Source organism: Harpia harpyja, chromosome 7, assembly GCF_026419915.1.
Source record: "Harpia harpyja isolate bHarHar1 chromosome 7, bHarHar1 primary haplotype, whole genome shotgun sequence".
In the NCBI taxonomy this organism is placed as follows: domain Eukaryota; kingdom Metazoa; phylum Chordata; class Aves; order Accipitriformes; family Accipitridae; genus Harpia; species Harpia harpyja.
This window is the reverse complement of record NC_068946.1, coordinates 35,010,111-35,022,544: the sequence shown is the minus strand read 5'-3', so window position 1 is coordinate 35,022,544 and position 12,434 is coordinate 35,010,111. Positions and strand designations below refer to the sequence as shown.

General features: G+C 37.3%; 1 protein-coding gene across 6 annotated transcripts in view; it reads left to right on the top strand.

Moving 5' to 3' along the window:
* The window catches only part of UBR3 (ubiquitin protein ligase E3 component n-recognin 3), a 124,668-nt gene that overhangs the window by 1,249 nt on the left and 110,985 nt on the right, over positions 1-12,434 (top strand). The window lies entirely within an intron of this gene.

Genomic DNA, 12,434 nt, shown 5'->3' with positions numbered 1-12,434 from the left:
CCTTCGTATTCTGTCAGCGTGCAGACCTACTGGAGGCAAGACTTAAGTATCTGGTCAGAAGAGGAATGTGGTACCTCATTATACCTTCCTTTGTTGCCTTTGTACCCAACAGTAAAAGGAAGAGGGATCAGTCAACCAGTTATTGGGTGGAGGTGATACCTAGCTAGTAAACTTCAAATTTCAGAACTGGGTGTCTTTTTCGAGCTCCCTGTGTTCCTGTTCATTTACTGGAGAGTTAAAGGCTTCACCAGAAGACAGTTTGGAGTGCTTGAGTGAGGCTTCTCTTCTGACTAGCTTTCTAGAATAGTCTCTGTCTTGATTGTCTTAGTCTGGGTGAGATCGCATGCTCTCATAAGAGCCGTCTCACGTTTTCCTAATAAATCCTGAGTTGTGGCGTACCTAGCAGAAAATGCTAGGAACATATTGAGGTATTAAAACATTTTCCTTGGTTCTTTTCATGTTTTTATCATTACAGTCTATAATTCTGCATCGCTCACTCTTCATCTTAAGATTCCTTCTCTTTTTGCATTTCTACTTAGAGATTTTACTAATTCTGCTTTTTTCTGTTGCTTGAAGGTTGCTGTCTTGGCTCTGATTCTCTGTGTCTGTAGTCACCGTTCTGCTCTAGGCCTTGAGGTGGCTTCATTCTGTGTTTCTTCTTACAGCTTTTTCCTCTTTGTTTCTCTTACTAGCTGCCTTCATCATTTCTTCATTCTTCCTTTTTGGTGGAATCTTTTCTTATTGGTAGACTCCCTCCAATGGAAGAATTTTTTTCCTCCTTTTGTTTTCATTGATCTTCAGTGGTTTCAAGGGGCTACTCCTGAACTGATTCTTTCTTTATCAGTTCTTGTTCAACTTCTGGTGATTCTGCTTTCCTCAGTATCACTGAAGTAACAGTTCCCTTTGATATTGAGAAGTAAGGAAAAAAAATTAATGCCACTTCTTCCAGTGCTCAGTGTGGGATAGATTTAGGGCTCCTCTTAGTGGTAGGATTTTAATAGAGCGCAGACAAATTGAACTACTTTAGGTAAATACTAAAATGACTTCTGATACTGCTCTCATCCCAGAGTTTACAGCTTTCACAATTGTCTTTTCCTATTTTAAACAGTTTTCTTCTTGAAGAAGTCTGGTTTAATAAAGAAGAAATAAAAAATGCTGTTAAAATTTGCAGTGTAAACAGATGCAAACCCTGAGGGAGTAAGAATATGCTCCTCATTTCTGTTATATTTACCTTACTTATTGCTTCTAATAGTAGAATTCGCAAGTAAATTGTCTTGGGTGTGAGATAGGTCCCTTCAGGAGGTTTGATCATTCTAGATAAAGAATTCCATACCATCTGTTCAGAAAGAACACTCTTGAGTTGAGCAGTAGATTTTCCAGTCCTTGTGGACATACAGGAGGACAATACATGGCAGTATATGGGATGCCTGCACTTGGTTTAAGGTCGTTCCTGCTTATCTAAAGAATTGATGTTAAGCTAGTGCAATTAAGTGAACTAGAAACTTTGTTTGCTGTGCAAGACAAAGTAAGTTAAGCTTAAACCAATGTAAAAGCATTAATGTGTGCAAACACACACACAGTTTTGCCTGTTGACTTGAATTCCTTCAATGCGGCATGTTTAGATAAACTGGTTTAACTTTGTGTATACAAATCAATTGCACAATTACAAAGGTGATGCTTTACGTGTTAAAGTTAGGAGGCCTTCATGGTAGATTCAGGAAAGCGGAGTGTGTCTAGCCTGATACAACCTTGGCCACCACAGCCTGGGCTTCTATTAATAGCAAGGGAATCAAATGTGGATCCTACTTACAAACTTTATCTACCATCTGCCTGCTCAGATAAAATTTTGTGTAGATACTGTATATGAATATTATAGTAACAGTAGTTTGTTTCTGTTGATTCTTGTTATCTTGTCGCCACGTTCAGAGGTTTTTTTATTTGATGCATCTCAAAAAATACTTCTGATGAAGTCTTAGTTAACTGATCTGCTGTAAAGCAGATCTCTCCAGCTTACCATCTGGAATATCTTTTCATTTTCTTTAGGGTGGCTAGTGTAAATCTAGAGGTGGTTTGGTCTGGGGTATAAAAATGTATGTGTTAATCTTTTATTACTAATTGAATCTATAATTTACTTTTTAGAGATAACTGAGTGTTAATTTTTTATTTCTGAGGTCTTTATATAATGAAGCTGGCATATAGCGTAATAGGTGGATGCTGATTTACTTCAGGTACTTTGTGTAATTCTCATTTGGTTTAGAAAAATCAGATTGTCACACTTTTGAACCTTTTGATTCCCATGCAAATTTAAGTGTTTTTGATTATTAAGTTAATTGCAGTTGGTCTGATCTACTAGAATGCAATTTAGACTTTAGAAAATATCCAAGTTTGTAAATGTGGCTGCTTGTCAAAGTATTAAAAGGTCTAGCTGCAGCAAGGTTTAATAGATTTTAAGATCCAGTGATATGTCAGTAAGTGAAAGTAGTTTGTAGTTGTCTCCCATATGGTATCTAGCCATGGGCAAATGAAATTTTGCAGCTCCATCAGAGATAATTAATAATGTTTTGAAGAACACAAAATCTTCAGTTTTAAAGCATTTATGGTAGGCATATGCTCGTAGTTCAGCGGGTGAGTTCATCTGTTGGAGGAAAAAAAAAAAAACACGCAGTCGGACAGGGGAAGATTCAGACTGGAGTATTTTTTGGTTGGTAGATGATCTTGCATTATAATGAAACTTGATAGTTTGTAAAATAAGCTTAAAGAAAGCAATATGCCATGTGATTATAATAAGAGTATATCTAGTCAGTAATCTGTTACTGATGAGTACTGTCTTGTTTCTGTGGCTGTCTTGTTCTGATTCCCCTTTAAGTCTGTAGACAATAACCTGATATACTAGAGAGCCTCTACACTTTGGCTATTTCATTCCCCCGTGTCCTGTTTCTGAGTATGCCTCACTGTGTGTTGACTTACTTGTTAAATTAATCATGTGGGAAGCAGATGTTTTAGTGCTGCATTACAGTACAAAGAGAATAATATCTCCATCAAGGGTTGCATATCCTGAAAGGCAAAAAGCCAGGTTAAGAATTTTATTAAGCAGGCTTTTGCATTGATGTTTGCTGTGTATTTGATGGTAGTTATGGCAACCAATGGCTCCACTGACATAGAGCATTGCCTTCTTTTATGACTTATATCAAAGGGTCTAAGAAATTATCAATTTCTACTTGAGACAGGGGGCCATTTCTTTATCATGTGTGAAGTGGAGGCTATACCTTTAGTTATAAGAACGGTAACTGTTATATATTGATGTTATATGCCGTGTGTGCAAAAGCACCTCCAGGTACCTAGCTCTAAACTTTCTGCAGTCCTGCCTCTAATGATCCAGACTTATCTTTCCATTTAGCTCTGTGTCTTAGGGGACTGATGTATCTGTTGGGTCTACCATGCTCCCTTATGAAAAGGCTGGAAAATTCTTTTTGCCTCCTCTCACTGCCAACAAGTACGAGAAGTACAGTCTTAGTTTCTAGCCTGTTTATTTTCTTCTGTTTTAATTTATTTAGAATTGGCTCTGTTTTTTGAGTGCATTAAAATGTTTGCACCCAGTAAGTACTATTGAATAGTTTCAGTTTAATTAAAATTTTGTACAGTAGATACCTAGTATTGATGACCTTTGCTACTCTGTCCCCATATCCTTTTTCCCTCCTTCTGACTCGATTCCTTATTTTATCCCTTTTCAGAGACATTTCCTTACAGGAACTTATTTCAATAGAGATGGCCTTGCTGTGCTGTTCGAGAGCTATGGAAGAATACATTCTATTTCTTTTACTTTCTGTTGCTGAGTAAAGAGCCTTTTTCATATTCTAGACTTGAGAAAACTAACAAATAGAGTGACAATAAAAAAGCAAGTTTGCTGTTGAGAAAGCTATTATTAATAGCTTTGGATGTACTCTGTGCATGTTTGTCAGGCAAGGTCTCTTGTATCATCTTTGGTTGTAGCAGCTGTGATCCACTTAAGATTAGAAAAGTCAGATCTGCCTGTGACTGGGTTCTGGGACATACAGGTAGTAACTATTTTACTGACATTAAATTGATTATGTAGTTATTCTATGGAGTGTCTTGCAGCAGTGAATCACCTGTTTAGCATGTGTATTGCATGTTGCTGCTTCAAGGTTGTCCCTTCCAGTGTGACTCTTATCAATTGTGTTCTTTAACAGTAGACATCAAGGTTTCAGTTCTCCAGGACCTAGGCTAGGTTTGGTAATGCAGCCTCAAGGAGGGAAGGGTGCTCTTTTGGACCTTTCTTCAAGAAGTTGCTGAAACAGATTCTTTATCAACAGGCTGAGACCCTACACATTGTTAAGGAGTTTAGCCTCTGAGCATTATAAAACTACATAAAAATGTCCTCGTGTTCAGGATTTTTGGGTTGGTACAAATGGCGTTCTGTAGGTTCTCTATCAACTCCATGCAGCTTCTCTGCTTTTTAAGTCCTTTGGGCTACCAAGGACTTCTGGCCGAAGGGACTGAGGAGAAGTCTGAGCTGTACTGCCTGCTTCAGAACAAAAACTCCACTACCTGATCTTCCACATAAAAGGTACAGGAATTCATACTGGGCTTCACACTGACCATGGCATTTCAAAGAACACAGTTACCATGCATTTATAAATAATTGATTCCCTCTGCCCACCTCCCCAAGACATAAAGCTCAATATTTTCTATTGCTGGTTAGGATTCCACGGTAACATTCAGTAGTTTTTGCAGAGCTTCATATTAGGCCTTGCCCTTGGAAAGCAAAAAAGATTTCAGATCATTGTGTTGCTTAAGTCCATCATGACATACAGTCAGCTCACAAACCTGCCTGTCTTGATTTCACTTAAGAATGTCTCTAATTAGGAGTACATCAGCCTCTAAATTAGTTGCTGTGATGTTTTCCAAATGGTTAACAGCCAAGTGCTAATTTTGTATTACTGCTTTTAGAGCTGTGGCCTGACTAGGCACCATGTACTTTATACATGCCTCAGGAATAACGTGCAGTTGTTTCAAAGGCATCAATAAGATGCTCAAAAGTATCAATATACATAACGTTAAACATTCAGAAGCCTGAACTCTTGCTGTGTTAATCACTGAATAAACTTAAAATAAATGATGGTTCTACCCCAGAGCTTTTGCTGATAGGTCCAGTCTGGCTGAAGAACAGAAAGGTACTCTGAAGATTCAGCTCACAAGATATGACTGCTGTATATCTTGCCTTGTCTGAAATTGGCTTATTTATTGTGTGACTAGTCTATCACTTTGTAATATACCTTGGTATATATTCAGTTTAAGAAGAACTGGTGTTTTGGAGGTCTCTGGAAACAGTCTTGTTTAGATTGGGGCTAACCAGTGTTGATTTTCAGTTCCTTTGCTTTGATCCCACCAACTTCTAATGCTCCTTTTATCCCTTTTGTGAAACTATCAGCTGTCCAGGATTCTAAGTTTGCTATGTCAGGATGGAGTGTTATTTTTCTGGTACATATCTGATCTACATGAAGCTGTCGATGGATCTGTTGGCAGCAGAATAAACGTGATTTTGGATGTATGTTTGAGGAACACATTCCTAAAGAACTTTTGTCTCTTAGATCTTTCTTAATGACAATTAATATAGGTTGATTCAGGTTTCAGGCCGTTCTTCCTTATCACTTGCAGAATATCAGGAGTTTTATATTTTAAAAAATTTCTGGAACAGTATCTGACAACTGCAGGCGATTTTAAATAATAGCGTCCTAGGTGCTCTCCTCTATAGAGGGTTCTGGTAGTAAGCTTTGAAAATAATATGCTGATTTTTCTTTACATTGAAGTAATAGAGATGGCCATTTGGGTATTACGATAACAAGGACTATAAAATGAACTGTTGCCTTCATCAGGATGCATCTCTGTTTTTGCACAGCGCCTGCAGCGATAATAGCTCTGGCATGAAACAGACAGACACTTACCTTTCCAAGAAAACTGCAAATTACATATATATGCGCCTTGTCTGTTGGAGGCCTGACCAAAGTGGTATCTTCAGGTTAAGTTGATAGCTTTTATTAAAATCCACACATCTTACTCAGATCCTGAAGAAATGAAGGTTGTTTTTACATTTGTCTAGCACTGTGCAGTTGCTTAGAACTTTGACAGATGAAGTATTTGGGCCAAAATATTACATCCCATATGTTTGACCTCTTTAAATTTTCTTGGGAAAATATTCTTAGCCAGAAAATATTTTTGTTAACTCTATTTTGGAAACTTGATTTTTGTTCTTTAAATAGAAGTCCATGTGCTTTAAGGTAGATAATTGATGGGACTCTGAAAGCAACTGGGCAGGGAGACTGTATGTGATATTCTGTTTGCTGATGTGCTTGTCTCTCAGACCTGCTTTTGAAGTCAGCTGCTTTGTGAATGCAATGAAAGGTTAAGAACTCTGAAAAATCCGATCCTAAAAATTATGAAATTAAGCATCCAGAACTAGAATATGCATTGTATCTTATATATTTTAAATTGTGTGTAAATTGAGGCTTTTTGATCAAACTAGGTAAAGGTAAGCTGTACTTAAATGCAATTACAGTGTGGTAATTACATCCCAGAGCATCCACCATTTTTATAAAGACAATATTTTTGCAGCAGAAGCTTGTGTTACTCTTGAATTGCTCTGTTGTCTATCAAAATGCTCAAATTCAACAACTTTGTGGGTCCATTCACACATAGGCTTAGCTTCAGCTCTTCTCAGAAGTCCATTCCTTCTCATTCTCACTATATTTCTAAGGTCTTACAATTGAAACTGCCAAATCTACTGTTTCTGATTAATAGTGGGTACTTGTATACCAATGAAACTCATTGTAGTTTTATCTACTATGCAAGATGTAAACATCTGAGGACTAACAGAGAATAATAGAAATGCTTTTCTGCAGAGCTTCTTTGTCTGCTTTTTCTTTGAACTGGAGAGCTTGCTTTGCTGAAGGGTGCTCAGTATAGCACTGAGCACCAACGGAGCTTCTGGTGACTCACTGCCTCTCTTCCTGCTGTTCTGCAAGGATTGGAATAACATCTAACAGTCTAACCCGTGATTTCTAGTGTCCTAACCTGGCCAAACAGATTTGTCATGAAGGCTTAGAGCCTGGAAAGATGTCCTTTAAAGGTGTTGGGTTCTTTTGGTTTGTTTGGTTTTTTGTTTTTTTTTTTTTTTTTTCTGGAGAAGCCGTTAATTCTGCCATGTTTCATTGTCCTCCACTATTGACTCTAGTGTCTCTACTTTGGAGCTTTCCTTGTTAGAAGGGTTAGACTGACATCTTTCCAGTTGGCTTTGCTTCTTGTCGGAGTCCCTAATAGCAGAAATGCAAGTATTCAGTTTTGTCTCTCAACTCCTCTGTAGCTTGCAGCTTTCATATAGAGCAGAAGAGCTGTCATTCCTCAGGCCTTGAAGTCAGTACCACATGATTCACTTTTGGAAGCCTGTTTTGCGGGTGAAAGGAATTTAACTATTGAAATGTAATTATTAGGGTGTGTGGGGGAAACACACAGAACTTAATTTTCAGAGGAACAGTTAGTTTATTTCTCTCCATTTCTTCAGAGTTACCATTGTGTTTGTTGTTGGTTAGGGACAGTGGCTTTACATAAAGCAAGGCTGCAATATATCAAAGCCCTTTTTCATCAAGATAATTTTCTAATCCTGATTATGCAAATTGTATTTTGTTCTGAATTAAGATTTGTTTCAATATGTGAACTGCAAAAGCAGGAAAAAACATTTAAATGCTCTTTACCAGTATGTAAAGAATGAAAAACTAGTTCACAAGAACTCTGAGAGACAATTGTAGCGCTCAAAAAATAGTTTGCGTCTTGCATCTATTTCGTAGATTCAATGTATGTAAGAATGGTATTTGCTTTTTAGTTTTACAGTGGGGACAAAATGCATACTCTTTTTAAAGAGTGTGTTATATTCTTATTTACAAAACTTACTCGTTTTGTTTGAATACTTTATGAAACATTACATGACACTGTCAGTCATGTGGTGTACAGTATGAAATGTACATAATGTCTTAAATAAAAGCTTGGTTTAGATATGACTTACTGTTGCTGAACTGAAGAATCAAGCAGAGGTTTACTTTCTTTGCTTTGGAATTGATTTCCAGTAGTTTTCATATGGGTCCTGTCACTTGGGTCCCAGATTCTTGTCCCTAAAAGCTTCTGTCGAAGTCAGGTACTCAGAATGCTGTAGTACTGTAAGACTTGTGAAAATGGGATGCTTTCTTTTGACACCTTTATGATCCAGTTTAAAACAAAGTACTTTTAAACATTGGAAGGCAGGGGACAAAATAGCAAGAGAAAAGTGAGGGTAAAAATAGTCTCTCTCTGTATGCATGAACTTATGTCAAGTTTCTGGAATGCAGCTGAAACTTGAGACACTGTGGGATGTAGTGGAAGGAGGGCTGAGCAAATGTTCAAAAGCTGTAAAGGTGTGGTCTGGCTGGTACTGAAGGCATTTATCAGCTGCTGTAATGACTGGGGAAGTTTAAAAATCCTTTGAAGTGGAGGATTGGGCTTCGCAGTGAGCCTTGTATCTACCTGGTATGCTGGTTGGCCAGGACAGCATCTTCCGGCATTGTTGGGTTTTTGGTTTTTTGTTCTCTGTGTTTTGCTCCCTGTCAGGTCAACAAGGAAAGTGATGATGGCAGGATGATTCTGGGATTTCAGTGTGACTTCCAAGGAGGCAGGTCTGTGAGTGTTGGTGGATTTAAGCTGGCCCAATGAAAATTTTTTTTTTTTTTTAAGTAAATAACTTCTGCTAGCTTAGCTTCTGAGCTGGTTTAACACAGGATCAATCGAGTGCCAGTGCTGGAACAAAGCAGAAGGCTGAAGACAGAATTGTGGCAGGACTGACCTAGTTCAATTTAAGCAGTTGTGGAACTGTAGCCTAAAGCAAAGGAGTTATTTTACCTGAAGTCACTGCTAAAACACATTTTGGAAATTCGCAATAGACTCATTAAAGGCAGAAATAGTAGGAGAGAATGGAATGAATCTGGAAAGTCTAAAGTGAAGGTTGCTCAGATGATGTTGATGCTGCTTATGTTAATAATACATGGTATTCTGTAGATGTCAACAATGTTCCACATCTTACAGGTATCAATGCAGCATAAGAAATTTCAGGAATTATATTTGAAGTCATGTGGACAAGACTGCTTGTCAAAGCTGTGTTTTTATTTAATTGCAAGTTACTGTGTTATTTTCTCCTTTCGCTAAAATTAGCCTTGTCTTTTTGTGGAAGAGCAATTTCAAAGGTGGGAAACTGCATAGAAAACAAAAACCAGAATATACTTTTGAATCAGAGGAAAGAATAAGGAAAATGATGATGTTTTTATCTCCTCGTAGACCTATATTTTAGTACTTCCATGTTCGACCTTCAGCGAGACAGGGCTTGAGTATCTCTGGCTAATTAATTGGCACTCTCACTGAAATACTCCTATTCTTAAAGCTCACTGTAGTGTGATAGTAAAAATATTTACAAGGAAGACTGTATAGCACAAGAAATATGAAGTACTAAAGATTAAATAGGAACTACAGGCTTGTTGGGAAAAGTATTTTGCAATATTGAAATCATGTAATAAAGCTTAGATCAAGGTGATCTGTCAGTTACCTAGTCAGTTGTCTTCTCCATAGTTGTTTTTATTTTTGAGCTTCTTCGGAAAAAATGTGTTTCTTATCTAGATCATATTCACCTTTCATCACCCACGTGGTGGATTTCCAAGGCTTGATGTTACTAGGAGAGATTTGGAAAGTGCTCCTTTTTGTTGCCCATTAAATCCCTATTTTGATAGTCTCGGAAGCATTTTGAAATGTATATTTATGTAGACAGACAATTCTTTAATAAGGAACTGATGATGGAATAGCTTTGTCTGCTGTTTGTCCAGTGACTCTGTAACCCATTGAGAAGTTTGTCACAGGTGGCTCTTACTGCTTGTAAGAAAAGTTTCCACTTGTTTCTTCATTGGCACAGCTTGGGGTTCTGGCTCTTCTTTAGTTAAAACAGCTGTTGTTTTAACTCTGAACATCTTCCAGGTCATTGTCTGGCATTTTGGTCAATATTGTAGAATTGTATAGCACTCTGTAAAGGCAGTAGAGCTTTGAGTAGCACAGAGTATTGGTATTTCAGGATTGTGGAAGTACCATACAGAGGCAGGATTGTTTTTCAGTAATTCAGCATAAAACAGTCTCATGGGTGAATATTATAAACTTGGGCTCAGTAAGATTTCTTCAGCCTGATTTGTAAATAATAAAACCTGAGCATTGGCTTTCTGGATCATTGTGGCTTAGATTAATTCTTGCCCTTGAAATTCAGTATGGCCAATAGCTTGTCCAGTGGCAAGTCATGTCAGTAAGGACATATTCTGGGATCCTTACCAGGTACACATTTCTAGCTGTTAGTTAAGAACAGCTACAATAATATATTGATTTCGGCCAATACTTTAATACCGCAGCCTTTGAACGATAAATACAGAATATGGCTCATCTTGTAAAATGATGTTGGCATTTCTACTTTAAGGTTTAGGGCCTGGTATCTAGAAATGGTTCCCTTTTTGGAAGTGCTGTAATTTTTGCATGTGACAGTGAAAGGATGTTTCCTTACAGTGAATCAAATTTGGGTTCTTCCTTGATTTTCCAGAACTTGTATTAATATAGTAATAATATCACACTTTGTAAGTCAATAGTGCTTTCTTGGAAATCTCAAGAGCAGACATGATTCATAACCTTCAGCTACAGGATATGTTAAATTTGGGTTAATTAATCTGTAAGCTGATTCACAAGTGGTGCGCTGGCATAGGCTTCTTGGGGAGCAGAGCTTTTTATTTTCTGTGGAAGGAAGCCTTGTGCTTAGCAGAAGCTGGGATTCAGAATGACTTGACATGTGAGTTTTGTAACTGTGGCTCTCTTAGCTTGTGATCATAACCAGTGAAACATCTTTTGGCTGAATGCAAAATATACGGCAGGGGACCAGTAAAAGATTTTAAAACATACTACATTGTAATTCTTTCCTTGTGTGTCTTTTAAGTCTTTATTTACTTTTGATCTCTTCTTACAAGGATGGTGGTAAAAGGGAAACCAGCTACCTTTAAGATAATAAATGATGTACCATATTGCAGCATAGATCAAGCCAGATTTGTGATTTATGGCAGTTCAGATTTCTGTATGTAGGTGAGACAAAAGTGAATGACAGAAGTGAAAAAGTGAATGACTTTTCATAACTTCTGTGCAAGTGCAAGAGTGAATGACAAAAGTGAAAACCATTCATTTGTGCATTAATTAACATGAAGTTGTCAGTCATCACTGAGCATTTTCTGTTAGGCACTTCCCCCCCCCCGCCAGGGATAGATAGGCTGTATATATAAACTGCAAATCACCTGGCTAGTACTGTCCTTGTTTACCTTTTCTTAATAAAAACTGTTATCTCTAATGTGTAAGAGCAAAAGAGAAGCCCTTAATCTTTAGTCTTGTGAAGATGGTAGCCATTCTTGTGAAGATGCCGTCTTAATTGCAGGACTTGTATCCTCCTTTTTTTTTTTTTTTGTGTGTGTGTGTGTGTGCGCACGCGCGTCCTAAATTCAGATACTCACTTTGTGGCTTTCTTCTATTTCCTTCTTCTCTTTGAAGGTAATACTTCAATGGTCCTCAAAGAAGAAAGGCTTATGTTGTAGAAAGTAGGATGCTTCTTCTGGAAAATATGGCATAGCAAATGTAGTGAAGACATGAATAAATTTAGAAAACACTTTTCATATTCAAACAAAGCTGAATCCATTTCTGAATCTTTATGTCGAAAAATTACTGGTAAAATCTAGTGAATCTTTCCAGTAAAGTTTACTCTTGTATGATGTGTTTTTAGACTCTCTATTCCTTTTTAGCTTCTTTTTTGACATGGGTAAATAACTCTGATGTTGGTAAATGTCCTTTTCTAAAAATAGATTGGGAGCAGAAAAGTACTCAGTGGCTCTTGAGTCAGGCTCATGTTAAGTCAGTAGGAAATCATTCTGTCTGCTCTAATGGGGTTTGGCTCAACCTCATGTCATAGTGCATTAGCTAAGCCTCAACTACTACCATACAGGAATTCTCCAAAGAAGAAATGTTTTCTTTTCTTTTTATATGAAACAATTTGCACAGCTTTTTCAGTGTGTTTCTATCATCCTTTGATAAGTAAATCTTAGCTGCTATACTTTTGAAATATTGATCCTGAAAACTCTTAGGCTTTTGGAAGCTGTTTTTGATTAATGTCAAAAGACATTTTAAAAAGTTATTATCTGATTGAGGACTTGAAGAATTGGGCCAGCCTCTGACTATTTCACAGAAAGTAGAAAAAGTGTTTTAGTTTGATACTTTCAATTAGGCTGTTTAGAAATGGGGAGGTAAGTCTTGATAAAGAAAAATTCAGTGTTCTTCTAATT